This window comes from Schistocerca cancellata, chromosome 11, assembly GCF_023864275.1.
Source record: "Schistocerca cancellata isolate TAMUIC-IGC-003103 chromosome 11, iqSchCanc2.1, whole genome shotgun sequence".
Classification (NCBI taxonomy): Eukaryota; Metazoa; Arthropoda; class Insecta; order Orthoptera; family Acrididae; genus Schistocerca; species Schistocerca cancellata.
In genome coordinates, this window is record NC_064636.1 from 131,931,846 (window position 1) to 131,949,926 (window position 18,081).

General features: G+C 37.6%; 1 non-coding gene across 1 annotated transcript; it reads left to right on the forward strand.

Moving 5' to 3' along the window:
- The first annotated feature begins 16,791 nt into the window (after window positions 1-16,791).
- Trnap-cgg (transfer RNA proline (anticodon CGG)) lies at window positions 16,792-16,866 on the forward strand. The gene has a single exon. It is a non-coding gene; the product is annotated as a tRNA-Pro (tRNA).
- The last annotated feature ends 1,215 nt before the right edge of the window (window positions 16,867-18,081 follow it).

Below are 18,081 nucleotides of genomic sequence, written 5' to 3' on the forward strand. Positions count from 1 at the left end.
GATGACAGCATAAGAATTTTTAATTACATTCTGGAAAATAACAACTGGGGGACTGAATCAAGTGGTGATGTCAACACTATGTTTGACTCATTCCTTGAAAGCTACAAACACTGCTTCGATGTTGCCTTTCCTATAAAAAGAGTCAAAAATAAACATAAAACCAAAACATGGGTTACACAGGGGATTAGAAAGTCATCAGACACTCTCAGAAAGTTAAATAAATCAGCCAGGAAGAATGTAGTACTGAAAGCACATGTGAAATGTTATAGAAGCCTGTACAAGAAAGTAATAATTGCAGCTAAGAAGCTTGATAATGATACCTATATTGAGAAAGGTAACAACAGAATGAAGCCAACTTGGGAGGTCATTAATAAAAATATAGGTAGACACAAAAGAAAAGATAACAGCTTTGTCATTAAAAGTGGGGGTAAAACTGTTAAGGACCCACTTCAGATTGCCAACATATTTAATGAACATTTCACAAACATAGCCATAAATTTAATTAAAAGTAAATGCAATTCCAATAGCAAGGTAAAAATCCCCATGAATGACATGACAATGTTCCTTTATCCAGTAACTGATTCAGAGGTACTAAATGCTATAAATAAGTTAAAAAATAAAATGTCATGTGGGTGTGATGAGATTCCTGACAAAGTCATTAAGCAAAGTGCAAGAAACATAGCCTCGCATCTCACTGAAATTATAAATGAATCTTTTAAGACAGGGGTGTTTCCATCAAAACTTAAAATGTCTACTATAAAGCCACTTTACAAGAATGGTGATAAATATGATGTTAGTAACTTTAGGCCTTTATCAATGTTGTCAGGTTTCTCAAAAATAATAGAAAGGATAATGTATCAGAGACTATACAAATTTCTTATTAAGAATAGAATATTGGTTAATGCGCAAAATGGTTTCCGTAAAAATAAATCAACTGAAACAGCTATCTTCAATTTTTTGCAACTTGTTCTAAATTCCATAAACAGAAAGGAATTAAATTGTGGATTGTTTTTAGACTTATCAAAGGCCTTTGATGTCATCGACCATAAGTTACTGCTTAGGAAGTTATATGCCTATGGGATACGTGGAGTTGCCCACAAATGATTTGAATCATATCTGTCAGACAGGTATCAGAAGGTGGAGATAAGCCAGGCAGATAGGACATATTCATCAAGATTTGAGAGAGTTTTGTATGGAGTACCCCAGGGATCTGTATTAGGGCCATTACTGTTTTTAATATTTATCAATGACCTATCAAGTCAACTATCTGAAGCAGAGGCAGTACTGTTCGCTGATGATACAAGTTTGTTTGTTAAAGCAAATAGTGAAGCTGACTTACAGGAAAAAGTCACATTAGCAACAGACGAAGCAGACAGATGGTTTAATGAAAACAGACTCATTATGAATGCCAAAAAAACAACATGGATCAACTTCAGACATATTACAAATAAAATAAAAACTAACCTTACAGTAGAACTGGGTAAGTGTAAGATTGAACAAGCATCATACACTAAATTCTTGGGCGTATGGTTTGATGAACACTTAAGATGGGAAAAGCATGTAATATCATTGAACAAAAAATTAAGTCAAACATGTTATATACTTAGAATGCTTAAAAGCTCATGTAATATTAAAACAGTGTTATGTGTTTATTTCTCATTCATGCACAGTTTATTAAGATACGGCATACAGTTTTGGGGGAACATCAGTCTAACAAAACACTCATTTAGACTACAAAAGAAGGCAGTCAGAATAATAAAAGGTATAGGATATAGAGACTCTTGTAGGCAAGCTTTCAAAGAATTAAAAATCATGACACTACCATCTTTATACATATATGAAAGCATATGTTTCTTAAAAGAACACGAGGAATTTTCTACATTAAACAGAGAATTTCACAACTACGAAACAAGGAATAGGAATGATTTCCACAGAGAAATTCATAAAACAGCTATGTATCACAAAAGTGTATTATACCAACCCAAAATCCTCTACAGTGCTCTCCCCAAAGAACTAAAAATAATACCAAAACTGTACATATTTAAAAGAGAATTAAAAAACATGTTATTGAGCAATAGTTTTTACAGTATTGAAGAGTTTATGAATCGTTGACAATAAAATCGCAGTTAATATTTCCCTGGCATAATAAATATGTGTAATTGCTCACATTTAAATACTTGCTGTTTCTATGAAATTGTGAAACGGTGTTAATGTAAGAATGTAAATAATCTTTGATGTGAGAATCACTAGCTTTTTTTTTTTTTTTTTTTTTACGTTGTTATCCTATTTGTATATTTTTATGTTAATGTTCTAAAAGTTCTATTAAAATTGTAATGTCTAAGTGACAAGTAAATTCAATTACAAATTTTCATGTATATGTATTTTAAATTGTAATGTTTATTGACAAGTCCTATGTCATTTCGATGATGTACTACAAGGACGCTAATAAATTGAATTGAATTGAATTGAATTACACTCAGACAACCATGAAATCTGGGGAAAAAATCGAAATTTTTTTGTTTACTTTCTTTGAAGGAGTTTGAGTACAGTATTTAAGGAACCATTTGCACTCGAGAACAGACTATATTTAATTTAGTTAACTTAGATTATATGTATCGATTTTTTAAGACAAGAGAATGCAAAATAAAGCAATTAACACCGCTCTCTTGTCACAGCGAGTAGGCATCAACACACTCTGATGTCATTCGTTGTCCTAGAAGGACTTAATATTTTGTGCGGCTCCACAGTTAGCCATTTCATACTTATTTGCAGAAAAGAGGCGCAGAATTAATAAGTCGCTCTCATTTGTAAATGATCTGCAATTATTTCCCTATAATTTTACGTAAGTGTAATTTATATCGTAGTGTATATGTTAAAATGAATATATGTTTTATTTAATTGTATGCTTTTCTTTGTTTTAGTAATTTTAGTCACTCCATTTTCATGATTGAAGCTCAGGTCAGATATTAGACTTTGTCTACAAAAAAAAATATATAATGAGCCCTGGCTACGTTCTGTACATCTTCGGACGTGAGAAGCTCGATAAATTCACGGCGTAAATTTTAATCTCTCAATTACTTACTTAAGCAAACAAACAAGTATTATTATTATTATTACAAATTATTACTATTATTATTATATTATTACTATTATTATTATTTTAATTTTTTTATTTGCTAAACTGGCGACTATGTGCCAGGACTCATTATTGTATCTGTACTACAACTAATTGTTCTTTTTCATGTACATCCTGACCGGCAACAACCCATGTGACGAGAATATGGAAGAAAGCGAATAAAATCTGGAGACAATTTGGACTGGAAATGCAATCTTCGCATCAAGACGACATGTACGGTAAGACGCAGCACTCACGCATCCACAATTGATTCCAAGCACATTTTTCATTCAAAATTTTTTTTCTCAGCATTAAATTCAATATTCAGTTTCCATTCAGTAATTTTTTCCAAATTCCGCAAAATCTCATTATTCAGACGATTACATTCCGATCCAACAATACGCAAGTTACATTGCACAATATGGCCGACATTGTACAAGATTCAAGCAACATGGCTAGTCACCATTAACACGTATGCTACTTTCGATCTTTAAAGTCATCTCTCAATCATTCTGTCATTTAAACACACACATAGGCAGCACATTTTCACACTACGCGTTTAAACAATTTTTTTTTCTTGCACACAATTTATTCACGATATGGTAAAAACTCGACACCAGTACACAATGGAACAACAATCAAGTAATGCAAACATGGATACACAGACACATTCAGACACAGAAATTAATACAGACACGCAAACACATCAAAATAACCTGCTACACACACACACAAACACCGAAAGGAGCAATTCAGAACCAAACCTGAGAGACCACGTCACGTCTAATGACGCGGCGGGGGCAAGTTCATTTTACAATCAAAATTTGGCCGCTATACTGAATTCAATTTTGGAAGGCATATCCAATATTAAGCAAGATAATGATGAAAAATTCACACAATTAATGACAGACAATGCAGCCTTCAGAAATGAGATAAAATCAGACTTCGCCACTCTGACTCAAAAGGTAGATGAAATTAATACACGTCTTTCCAAACCGGTTGACGATCTTACGGAAAAATTTGAAAAATTACAGTTACGACAAAGCGACAGTGCCAATCACATCCATGAATTGACAAAAACCTGTGATACTATTAATTGCAAATTAGAATCAAACACGCACGCATGTGACGAAATTAATTTAAAGGTGAATACAATAGAAACAAACGTAGCTGACATTCACAAACAGATTCACACAACAATACAGAGAGAGGCAGAACCCCATTTCTCTCGCATTAATTCACAATTTAAAGAATGGACAGCACACAAAGACCAAATTTTTGAAGAATGTATACAAAACAAATTGCCACATATTGTGCACGATTCTGTATTGGAATACATGAACAATAGGCAAGTAATCGATGATGACATGCAAAGAAAAACAACTCAATGCCAAGCACAACAGAATAGTACACCCACAACACATTTTAACACACACAGAAGAAAATCTCGATTCGGAAATGAACACATGTACACACACACGAATTTCAACACTCAAATACACAATACACTGACACGCATAGCAACAGATACCCATCACCTAAAATACAATACAATTATTCTGATGAAGAACCATGTACACACAGGGAAGAATTCAATGATTACACGGAAAGAAACAGACAAACATGAAACAAAGAAGAAGAATGTCTATTCAAGCACCGTAAATTCCAACTTTTTATACCAGGCAAAAACACTGTACACCCTGTCATCTTCTTAAAAGCTTTTAGGAACGCATTCCCACGTTCGTGGAGCGACCACAAACGCATTGCATACGTTGTGGATTACATTCAAGGGGACGCTGCTGTCTGGGCTTACCATGAAAGCGACAGATGTGTAACATACGAGCAGTTTGAACGTGCCTTCTTGAATAAGTTTTGGTCACCCACTGCGCAGGAACGCATCCGCAAACAAGTCACTGAACCCGAACACTTCAATCCTAAAAACGGCAACCTGCGCAGATATTTCGAGAAGTACCTATACATGACACACTTCCTTAATGAACCAGTGAAATCAAAAGATGTGATCCAATCACTGAAAGCAAGACTTCCTTTTAATATTAAAGAGAAATTACAGTACTTACCGGATGACGATCCTGAATATTTTTTTGGAAAAGTTACATGCTGTTGATTTACTATATGAAGAACAAGAACCAACACACAACTCACGCAGTAGGAATCAACATGTCTACATTGCTACATTACCAAACACACAGCAAAATTCACAACATACAGTAAACATGCAAAACAATCACCACAACTCACAGCTGCACACAAACAACAACTACAACTATACACAGGGAGATAACCCATACAAAAAACGAAGAAACGACAATTTTAATTCAAGAAGGAATAATGGAAACAACAACGGACACAAAGCCAAACAGAAACACTGGCAAAGAAACAACAACACAGATTACACGAGAAATGGAACACTTACACCACACTTTAACCAGAACGACAACCAGTATTATGTGAGACAGTGGCAAACACTGCAACCGCCACCACAAAATCATATTCAGATGCCACAAGGGAATTTTGCGCAAACAAGCAACACAAAACAACAAGTGACTTCAGTGAAAACAGACAGGTGATTGGCAAAGACAATATCCTAATGTAAATATTATTGAGGTAGCTAATGAAACTACAACTACACTTGCCAATGACCAGACAAACCAGGTAAACTAGAACCAGTCATTACTGAGCCCCAGGTCATGACTGAGGAACATTTGGGGGGCAACTTCAATTTAGAAACTATGTTTGAATACACACTTGCTAGTGAAACTGTGAAACAAGAAAAATTAACATTTACACAACAAGAGTTGCCTACACTATTCTTAAGATATAATGAAAGTGGAAACTTAGCTGATGATCTGATAAATGACAACACACAATGTCACAATGTAAAGAAAAGATTTGTACTGTCTTCCACCTCAGGCATTGTAGGAGGTGTACCTACTAACATAATTATTGATACAGGAGCTGCTGTCAGTGTGATTTCTTACAATTTTTATACTATGATGAAGAAAACTTCTAAGATACCAGAGTCCCCAGTTCAAAACTGTTTAATATTAACTGCATTAGGTAATAAGTCAAGTAGAGTTAATAAGCAGGTATTTGTGACTGTTAATATGGGAAATGGAATCGTACAATGGCCTTTCCTAGTTGTCCGAAGCCTTGCTGCCAATTGTATATTGGGTATTGATTTTCTTTGCGAGAAGGACTGTACTATAGACTTCTCCAAAGGCATTTGTTATTTTAAGTATGAAGGCAGGGACATAGTTTTGAACTTGGACACTCGACTAGTAGACCATAACAAGCACTGTTCTGGCTACAAGATACAGATTATACGTGAGACTGACATAGATTCCACACAACAACCGGTATCACACGGTGAGGTAGCGAATGATGTACTTACACAAATTAATTCTAAGTTATCAGAATGTGATGCTATTAATGAAGAGGAGAGATCCCAGCTTAAACATATTTTACTTAAGAATAAGGATGTTTTCACTAGTAATCCAGGTAGGATCAACACATATATGTATACGATTGAAGTCAAGCCTCACCAAATCTATTACCACAAGTCATACAATGTACCTCTAGCTCTGCGACCTGCAGTTTGGGAAGAACTAAAGAAAATGATTACATGGAATATTATAGAACCATCAACATCTCCATATTGTAGCCCTTTGCATGTAGTGAAAAGACACAATGGAAGTATCAGGTTAGTATTAGATGCAAGAGCTATCAACCAAATTATCTTACCTGTGAGGACACAACCAGAAAATCTTGATGAACAACTTCAGAAATTCTTGGATGCAAAATATTTCTCTACAATAGACCTTAAAAACTCGTTTTGGCAGGTGCCAATAAGCAAAGAATCCAGAAAATATACAGCCTTTATGTTTGGTGGCAGAACTTATCAATTTTGTGTATTACCATTTGGCCTAAATGTAAGCTCAGGAGTATTCATTACTGCACTAAACTCTGTACTTGGTGATGATTTACTAGAAACTGTTACACACTACGTAGATGACATACTGATTGCCTCAAAAACCTGGAAGGAACACACTGATACCCTGAACACTTTACTATGCAGATTCACACAAACTGGTATCACTGCCAATATTTGTAAATCTAGATTTGCTTGTTCTGAGATCAAATACCTAGGACACATCATCAACACACAAGGCATTAAACCTGACCCTTCAAAATTAGATGCTATCAGACATTTCCCCAATCCCACTACAAAGAAACAGTTAAAATCTTTTCTCGGTCTATGCTCATTTTTCAGACGATTCATACTTAAACAGGTACTCAGTAGCAGATACTTACTAAACTTATTAAAGAAAAACCAGGTATGGATTTGGAACCAAGACTGTGAAAATGACTTTACTAAAATCAAAGAAGCCTTAGTAAATTCTAACATGCTGGAACATCCAGACTTCAATTTGAACTTTTGTATTGCTTGTGATGCATCAAACATTGGTTTGGGATGTTGTTTATTCCAACTTGTTAAAACAGAAACTTCAGAACATATTAAGATCATTGGTTTTGCCAGTCGGACTTTAACGGAATGTGAAAGATCTTACTCCACCACAGAATTGGAAACATTAACTATTATACGGGCATTTAAAAAGTTTAATTATTATCTGTATGGAAGACACACCATTATATACACTGACCATCAAGCACTTACCTTCCTTTTGTCATGTAAACTCATTCATCCTAGACTTACGCGCTGGGCACTTGCATTACAGAATTACTTTTTCGAAATTAAGCACATCAAGGGAAAAGACAACATAATAGCTGACACACTTTCAAGACTACCGCAAGGATTACACCATAAAAATACAGACTTTGAGAACACACACGATTATAGAATACTACTCATGCAAGACAAACAGTTTACACAATACTACATAGACCTATGCAAGAACATGGCAACACTACAAGATTCAGATCCACACTGGTACAAAATAAAACAAATCATAGTACAACAACACAATGACACTTTACAAGACAGATACATGTTACACAACAACATACTTTTCTACAAAAGACACACAAATGCTACTAACTGGTGCGTTTGCATACCACAAAATTCTGTGCACAAACTCATTGCACACACACACACAGTTTGGGGACACTACGGAACAAAGAAATGTCTAAACAAGTTACAAATGTATTGCTATTTTCCAAACATGAGAAGAAAAACACATGATGTTATCAGCAAATGTGTCGTATGTCAAAAATCCGAGCCACAAAATCAATCCACCAAAACAGATTTGCACTCTATCTTACCCACTGGACCTAGAGAGATACTTTGTACAGATGTTAGCGGACCTCATCCAACTAGCATCGGTGGTTGTAAATACATTCTAGCATTTTATGACGTATTTTCTAAGCACATCAAACTTTTTGCCATTACGTCACCCACAGCAAACATCATCATCAGAAGATTCACAAATAATTACATGCCATACTGTGGAAAACCTAAAGCAATTCTATCAGATAATGCCACATATTATGCAGGATTCATCTGGAGAAAATTTCTAAAGGACAATAACATGAAGAGTATCTTTATTTCAAAGTTTCATGCATCAGCCAACCCTTGTGAGAGAATTTTTAGAGAATTAAATAGATTCATGAGAACTTATACCTCAACACAGCACACAAACTGGATACATTACCTAGCACTTTTTGAGGGAATACACAACAATTTAAATATATACAACACACCCTATACTCCCAGAGAAATCATGTTTGACACAAAGGAAACTAATGAATGGAGCAACCCACTACCAAAATTTTCTGACACCAAACCTTCACACGAGGAAAAGGTAAGGTAAGTACTCATTGCAATTACTGAACAAGCTGACATTAGAAATAAGAACTATGGTGCTAATCTGAGAAGAAGGCAAAACTTTACAATAGGCATGCAAGTTTTACTTAAGACCCACTACAAATCGTCATCACCTCTAAAACGTAATGTCAAGTGGCGTCCATTATATGAAGGTCCCTACACAATCATTGATATACCACACCCTGGAGCATATCTGCTACAAAACCCCAAGAATAAGAGAATTTTAGGTTTGTACCCTAACAAAGATTTGAAAACTTTTAGCCATTAGCAGAGTATACTGATACAACAACAAGGTAAGTCACATCTGGTACTTCAAGCTGGAAGAAGAAGAAGATATAAGCTATAATCCTAAGTATCTACATTTTACAGCACCAGCAACAACAGCAGCAGCAGCAAGAAGATAAGACACAGGAAGAACTAACAATTTTCATGCAAAGCACAGTTACTGATTATATTTATTAATACCCTGCAGACAAGCTGACAGACTAAATGACCGGAGACAATTGCTGCCCTGAACCTGATATATTAATTGCCATGATAGACACTTGATTTGCTATTCACACTCACGCCACAATCCACATGAATACAAAATGCACAAAAGACACACTACAGGAAATGACAAATGAGATTGAGCAAGGCTATATATTTTATTTGTAAATGATACTTTGTGCATGTGCTAATTTGGAATTGATTGTGAATGTGATGTGTCGTGTCTTATTGTAATAATGACTTTTCAGGACAGATCATCTCCAAGATGTTTTCTAACCTACTATGAAAGTTTATGTTGCAGGAAACATTTAATGAAGAAGAACACTTATTGTGTAGTACTGATGTAAAGGAAAATATACTTAAAAGGAAAACTTTATTAAAAAGGGGAAGAGACCTATAAAAGAAAACGGATTTTCTGAATGTATCACAATACACTGAACCTATAAGATAATTTTTTCTATGTCTGACCCATATGTACTTGTAAATATATAGTTTAATGCAACTGAAAAATGTAAAATATGTATATGTATTACCAAACAATGTAATGTAAATGTATAGGTACACGTTTCACAGAAAATTTTTTATATCTATGTAAACATGTAACAGAAAACTGTACTCAAAGTGAAGTGATATTTGTTATGTTTAGTGCTCTCTGTTGTGAACGAACGTTTTGTTTTGCAACGAACAATGTATGAACAAGTTGTGTGGAAAAAAAAAAAAAAAAAAAAAGGTTCACTGCACTCATGATGGGACACTATAGGTGACGTGAGTCGCAAAAGCACGGCACACTTTTCGGCGAAACGACGACACAATATTCAAGAGACGACATACTACTTTCGGAAGACGAAATTGGAGGTTATTGAGTAGATGCAACACGGACTGGTCAGTATGGAACCACTGACACCATGTATTCCTACCAAGACGAAACCACATTTTAACTACGTCTTCCAAAGCACGCTTCATTGCGGTATTGTTGATCTCAGAATTATTTCTTGAAGAACTGCCTTCTCATTCTCAACGTAAACTAAACATGTGTCACGTGATATTTACTTTAAAGTGCAAAGACTTTAGCACAGTATAAACCTTTAGTAACAAGTGACATTCTAAAGAGAATATGTTCACATATCTCTGAATATGCACAAAACCATTAATTAATTTTATTTATTGAATGATCATGTGTAATAACATTTTGAAGTGAAAGAGAACAACGGACTGTATTCCCAACAAAATTTTTACAAAGTAACAGCACAAGTGAATACGAACTGTGAAATTTGTTACAGTCTGTGTAGAACTGTTCTATAAAATTGAAAGCTTCGCGTAGTGTAACAATGTTACCACTGAGCCACTTCACTGGGTACCGGTGTTCCCGGGTTCAATACTGCTCGGAATAAAATATTTTTATTTTTTATTTTCACTTTGATTTATCTTGTATGTAAATATTATTTATGTATTTGTATATATGTATGACATTTATGATATTATATGTATGATGAATCTGTGAAACATGATACGTAACAACTTATGATTCATAACATGATAAATAAAGAAAATACGTCAACAAATTGCTCAGCTGCAGGTGGTACACCTTTGCCTTCGCAATTTGGGGGGCAGTTTAAGGAACCATTTGCACTCGAGCACAGACAATATTTAATTTAGTTAACTTAGATTATATGTATCGATTTTTTAAGACAAGAGAATGCAAAATAAAGCAATTAACACCGCTATCTTGTCACAGCGAGTTGGCAATCAACACACTCTATATCATTCGTTGTCCTAGAAGGACGTAATATTTTGTGTGGCTCCACAGTTAGCCATTTCATACTTATTTGCAGAAAAGAGGCGCAGAATTAATAAGTCGCTCTCATTTGTAAATGATCTGCAATTATTTCCCTATAATTTTACGTAAGTGTAATTTATATCGTAATGTATATGTTAAAACGAATATATGTTTTATTTAATCGTATGCTTTTCTTTGTTTTAGTAATTTTAGTCACTCCATTTTCATGATTGAAGCTCAGGTCAGATATTAGACTTTGTCTACAAAAAAATATATAATGAGCCCTGGCTACGTTCTGTACATCTTCGGATGTGCGAAGCTCGATAAATTCACGGCGTAAATTTTAATCTCTCAGTTACTTACTCAAGCAAACAAACAAGTATTATTATTATTATTACAAATTATGACTATTATTATTATTTTAATTTTTTTATTTGCTAAAAGTAGTATGACAGAAGTGATAAGTGATATGACCATATACATGTTGAATGTAACCTACACCCCCCCCTCACCCCCCCACACACACATTAATTTTTAGTATGGAGTAAATGAAAGCAGTTTTCTTCCTTCGACAAGAACAAATATTGGTCACTTGATGCAACATGTCTGGTTCCTGCTTTTACAGTGTTCATATCTGCAAGATCTTGGTGAAGATCTGTGGATCAGTTGTCATAACCATAATAACACTTATCTACAATTGGTTTTACTGATGGAATGTAAATTTTCATTTTTTTTCTTCTCAAGTTGTTCATTTTTCGTGATTGTCACTTTCTGCACGGTTTCTCTTTCTCTCTGGTTTTGCTATCGGTGCCTGTGCAATGGCCATCCTAAACTTGAGCAAATCTAGGATACTTCTTCTAGGAACTTTATTTTCTCTGCGATCTTCTCTGTACTTCAACCAAGTGACAGTGCTCAAGTGAAGAAAGCAAAGTATTAGGGAGTCCATTACCTTGTTTTGAACAAAGGTACACTGGACTAAACCAGGCTATGAAGTTTACATTTTCATATGTCTACTATATGTAAATAACTATTTTTGAAATACTGTGATCAGACTGCTAAGCTGAATATGGACTGTTTTTCCTGTTATAGAAAACATTTTATCAGTTGTTTTTGTGATACAAAGTGTTTTCATATGTAGAACACTGTGAAATTGTAAAATATCTGAAGATGTGAATGAGATAACTAATTAGGAGGTATTGAATAGAATTGGAGAGAAGAGGAGTTTGTGTCACAACTTGACAAGAAGAAGGGACTGGTTGGTAGGACATGTTCTGAGGCATCAAGGGATCACAAATTTAGCATTGGAGGGCAGCGTGGTGGGTAAAAATAGTAGAGGGAGACCAAGACATGAATACACTAAGCGGATTCAGAAGGATGTAGGTTGCAGTAGGTACTGGGAAATGGAGAAGCTTGCACAGGATAGAGTAGCATGGAGAGCTACATCAATCCAGTCTCAGGACTGAAAACCACCACCACCACCACAACAACAACTACAGTGAATCAGACTTTCTGAGACTAATTCAGCAATAGCTATTTGTTTTGTGAATACTGTGGTAATTGGTATTTCATAACTGTACAGGTGATAACACTGAGAAATTCTCAAGGGCGCAAAAATAAATTAAGAAAAATTAAGTGAAAAATCTCACTGTGAGTTGTCATTTGGCTAGAGGCTTTCTCATATTTTACAGAGCATTACTGATTCATCTGTTGCTGGAAGTTCCATGTCACAACCAATGGAAAAAATAATAAGTGATCCCTCAAAGCTGGAAACAGAATATGAATCAGAGGTAGGCTTCCCTGTTGGAGGAGAGGTGGACAAGATGCACTTTCTTCCATGAAGTGAACTGTGATAAGACTCATTAGACTTTCAAGTAATGCACTTTATTTTTGCTGGAAGTGTCTTCCATATTAACTGAACATAAAATTCCAAGGGGCTGCTAGGTATCTTTGTAGATTCTGTGGTAACTAATGTGAGATTCCACATATGCAGTACACAATTTAGTTAGCTTAAGTTTTCTGTATAGTAGGGCATATAGCACTATTAGTATGTTAACATTAAATATAATGAAATTTACTTAGATTTGCAATATGGTGCTCATTCATGTAAATGGGGATACACATTTCAAATGGAAAAACAGTGCCCGCATCTCGTGGTCGTGCAGTAGCGTTCTTGCTTCCCACGCCCGGGTTCGATTCCCAGGTTCGATTCCCGGCGGGGTCAGGGATTTTCTCTGCCTCGTGATGGCTGGGTGTTGTGTGCTGTCCTTAGATTAGTTAGGTTTAAGTAGTTCTAAGTTCTAGGGGACTGATGACCGTAGCAGTTAAGTCCCATAGTGCTCAGAGCCTTTTTTTGGAAAAACAGTGTCCGTATATTTCTCTACATTTCTATTTAGCAAAATTTTCTGTAATTTAAAATTTGATTGGTCCTTGTTGTTATTTTAAAACAATTAAATCCAACGTGGCCATATTTTTAAAGCATTATGTCATTTGCAAAATTTCTTCACCGCCATCACCACCATACACTCTGAAAGAGATAGAATATAGTGAGCTCATAACAGTTAAACCTATGTGTGTTGGTCTAGAACAGATTAAAATTCCAGGCCCTAAAATCATAACAAAAAAAAAAGATTAAAATTCTAGAAGTAATTTTTTTCAGTTAAGTTCATATGATGATTACATAATGGCTATAACAAATTAACCTCACCCAAATTCACAGCAGAAGTTAATGACTGAATCAGACTTTAACACTGAATTGTAATGAAAATGTTGAGTAAAAAAATTGCAGTCTTGCTGTGCTCTTGTGGTTACTTTTTGTGACTATTCAGTGTGACAAACATTGTGATATATTAAAATTTACACAGAATGCACACAGAAATCTGTTTTGATTTATGTTGATTGCTTTTTTTCCACACACCAAGCATTGCAAACTGTTGGTGACTGGTTACTGCACTTGAACTGGAACTATATAACTGTTAGCAGGTGTGGTAAGTAGCTACCAATTTCTGTATCAAACTGAAGTAATAGAGACCCAAACAGGCCATGAACAACATTTCATTTCAGATAAGTGCTATTAACGTGTTCAAGCTTAGTTTTGGTGAGGACTAAATTATTGACAATAGCCTACTTTCACTGCCAACTTGTCAGCCACTTTTGTAAGGTGGTCCTGGCTATTGAGGATGTCTGCACAGGTGAACAGTGTAGGCTCCAATGTGTTCAGATTTGACTTTGTTGTTACCTTGCAATTCTAAACTGCTGCAACCGTTAACTAAATTCTTTTGTGGGCAATGTCAGTGCAGCTCAACACTTAACCATCCCTTCAGCCTTTCTTGCACTTAAATCTTAAAACCATCCCATCTTGAAAAACTTGCAGTGTCCAACTGTATAAGAATTACATGCATCACAGATGTCAACCTCACAAAATACCTTTGTTCTTTGCTGAAGTATTATATAGTTTCAGCTATCACGACCATAAGTGTTGGCAGCTAGTTAGATGTAGAGCTACACAACCACATTGCTGCAGCTAAGCCACAGCTTGTACATACAAGTGGAGATATCCATTCACTGCACTGTTGGGCACTGAGCAGTTGTTACAAACACAGGCAAGCATTCAACCATTGTAGATAAACTTTACGCTACAGAATGTTTTTAAAAAAAGATATCACATTTTAACAGTCTACATTTATTGATAAAAACAGTTTGGAAAAATGGCAAACATTAAATTTTTTTATTTTGCAATTGCATTACAAATGCTCAGTCTACCATTTCATGGACTTTACCTATGTCACACTTTTGATATTAAATGATTAATGGAAAATCTCATATAAAGATGTGAAACAAATACTAACAAAGAGATAGAGGGGCTGGCCAGTACTTACCTCAGCTCAGTACAGCAGATAGATACACATAAAACAGAACCGAAAATTACATTCCTAGCTTTCGGAACAAATGTTCCTTCATCAGGGAGGAGAGAGGGGAAAGAAAGGGAATAAGGGAAAGGAGATTCAGTTACTCACAACCCAGGCTATGAAGCAACAGGGAAAGGAAAATAGGGAGGGTAGCAAGGATGGAGGCATGGTTGTCAGAGGGAAGCCAAAGTTATTCTACTGTAAGTACTGTGCCAGCTTCAAACCAAAGAGGATGCATACAGAAGTAAAGAGGTATATAGTATAAAGATAAACACAACTATGTAGGATGAAAAGATGCGTGAATGGCTAAAGAGGAAAGGGAAAGAGGAGAAGACTGAAGAGTAAACGGGAGTGAGGTTGAAACTTCCTGGCAGATTAAAACTGTGTGCCCGACCGAGACTCGAACTCGGGACCTTTGCCTTTCGCGGGCAAGTGCTCTACCAACTGAGCTACCGAAGCACGACTCACGTCCGGTACTCACAGCTTTACTTCTGCCAGTACCTCGTCTCCTACCTTCCAAACTTTACAGAAGCTCTCCTGCGAACCATGCAGAACTAGCACTCCTGAAAGAAAGGATATTGCGGAGACATGGCTTAGCCACAGCCTGGGGGATGTTTCCAGAATGAGATTTTCACTCTGCAGCGGAGTGTGCGCTGATATGAAACTTCCTGGCAGATTAAAACTGTGTGCCCGACCGAGACTCGAACTCGGGACCTTTGCCTTTCGCGGGCAAGTGCTCTACCAACTGAGCTACCGAAGCGCGACTCACGTCCGGTACTCACAGCTTTACTTCTGCCAGTACCTCGTCTCCTACCTTCCAAACTTTACAGAAGCTCTCCTGCGAACCATGCAGAACTAGCACTCCTGAAAGAAAGGATATTGCGGAGACATGGCTTAGCCACAGCCTGGGGGATGTTTCCAGAATGAGATTTTCACTCTGCAGCGGAGTGTGCGCTGATATGAAACTTCCTGGCAGATTAAAACTGTGTGCCCGACCGAGACTCGAACTCGGGACCTTTGCCTTTCGCGGGCAAGTGCTCTACCAACTGAGCTACCGAAGCACGACTCACGTCCGGTACTCACAGCTTTACTTCTGCCAGTACCTCGTCTCCTACCTTCCAAACTTTACAGAAGCTCTCCTGCGAACCATGCAGAACTAGCACTCCTGAAAGAAAGGATATTGCGGAGACATGGCTTAGCCACAGCCTGGGGGATGTTTCCAGAATGAGATTTTCACTCTGCAGCGGAGTGTGCGCTGATATGAAACTTCCTGGCAGATTAAAACTGTGTGCCCGACCGAGACTCGAACTCGGGACCTTTGCATTTCGCGGGCAAGTGCTCTACCAACTGAGCTACCGAAGCACGACTCACGTCCGCGAAAGGCAAAGGTCCCGAGTTCGAGTCTCGGTCGGGCACACAGTTTTAATCTGCCAGGAAGTTTCATATCAGCGCACACTCCGCTGCAGAGTGAAAATCTCATTCTGGAAACATCCCCCAGGCTGTGGCTAAGCCATGTCTCCGCAATATCCTTTCTTTCAGGAGTGCTAGTTCTGCATGGTTCGCAGGAGAGCTTCTGTAAAGTTTGGAAGGTAGGAGACGAGGTACTGGCAGAAGTAAAGCTGTGAGTACCGGACGTGAGTCGTGCTTCGGTAGCTCAGTTGGTAGAGCAATTGCCCGCGGAAGGCAAAGGTCCCGAGTTCGAGTCTCGGTCGGGCACACAGTTTTAATCTGCCAGGAAGTTTCATATCAGCGCACACTCCGCTGCAGAGTGAAAATCTCATTCTGGAAACATCCCCCAGGCTGTGGCTAAGCCATGTCTCCGCAATATCCTTTCTTTCAGGAGTGCTAGTTCTGCATGGTTCGCAGGAGAGCTTCTGTAAAGTTTGGAAGGTAGGAGACGAGGTACTGGCAGAAGTAAAGCTGTGAGTACCGGACGTGAGTCATGCTTCGGTAGCTCAGTTGGTAGAGCACTTGCCCGCGAAAGGCAAAGGTCCCGAGTTCGAGTCTCGGTCGGGCACACAGTTTTAATCTGCCAGGAAGTTTCATATCAGCGCACACTCCGCTGCAGAGTGAAAATCTCATTCTGGAAACATCCCCCAGGCTGTGGCTAAGCCATGTCTCCGCAATATCCTTTCTTTCAGGAGTGCTAGTTCTGCATGGTTCGCAGGAGAGCTTCTGTAAAGTTTGGAAGGTAGGAGATGAGGTACTGGCAGAAGTAAAGCTGTGAATACCGGACGTGAGTCGTGCTTCGGTAGCTCAGTTGGTAGAGCACTTGCCCGCGAAAGGCAAAGGTCCCGAGTTCGAGTCTCGGTCGGGCACACAGTTTTAATCTGCCAGGAAGTTTCATATCAGCGCACACTCCGCTGCAGAGTGAAAATCTCATTCGGGAGTGAGGTTGTTTAACGTAGGTTCAGTCCAGGGGGATGGCGGGATGAAAGGATTACACCAGTAACCTGACCAGTGCTTTCCTCTCCCGCAACTATCCTGCAGACCTTGTCCACAAACAGATCTCCCGAGCAATACATTCCTCGCCGTCCAACAACAATGTTCCTACCCCCAGACCACACAGAAGCATCCCCCTTGTCACCCAATATTATCCTGGCCTCGAAAACATCAACAAATTACTCTGCCAGGGATATGACTTTCTCAAGTCAACCCCTGAAATGAGATCATCCCTTGACAAAATTCTCCACACACCACCCAGAGTTGCCTTTCGTCGCCCCCCTAACCTCCGTAACATCCTTGTTAAACCCTACAATATTCCCAGACCACCTTCTCTACCCAGCGGTTCCTACCCCTGTAACCGACCCCGCTGCAAAACCTGCCCCATGCATCCCCCCACAACCACCTACTCCAGCCCCGCTACTGGTAAAACATACACAATTCAAGGCAGGGCCATGTGTGAAACTACACATGTCATTTATCAACTGAC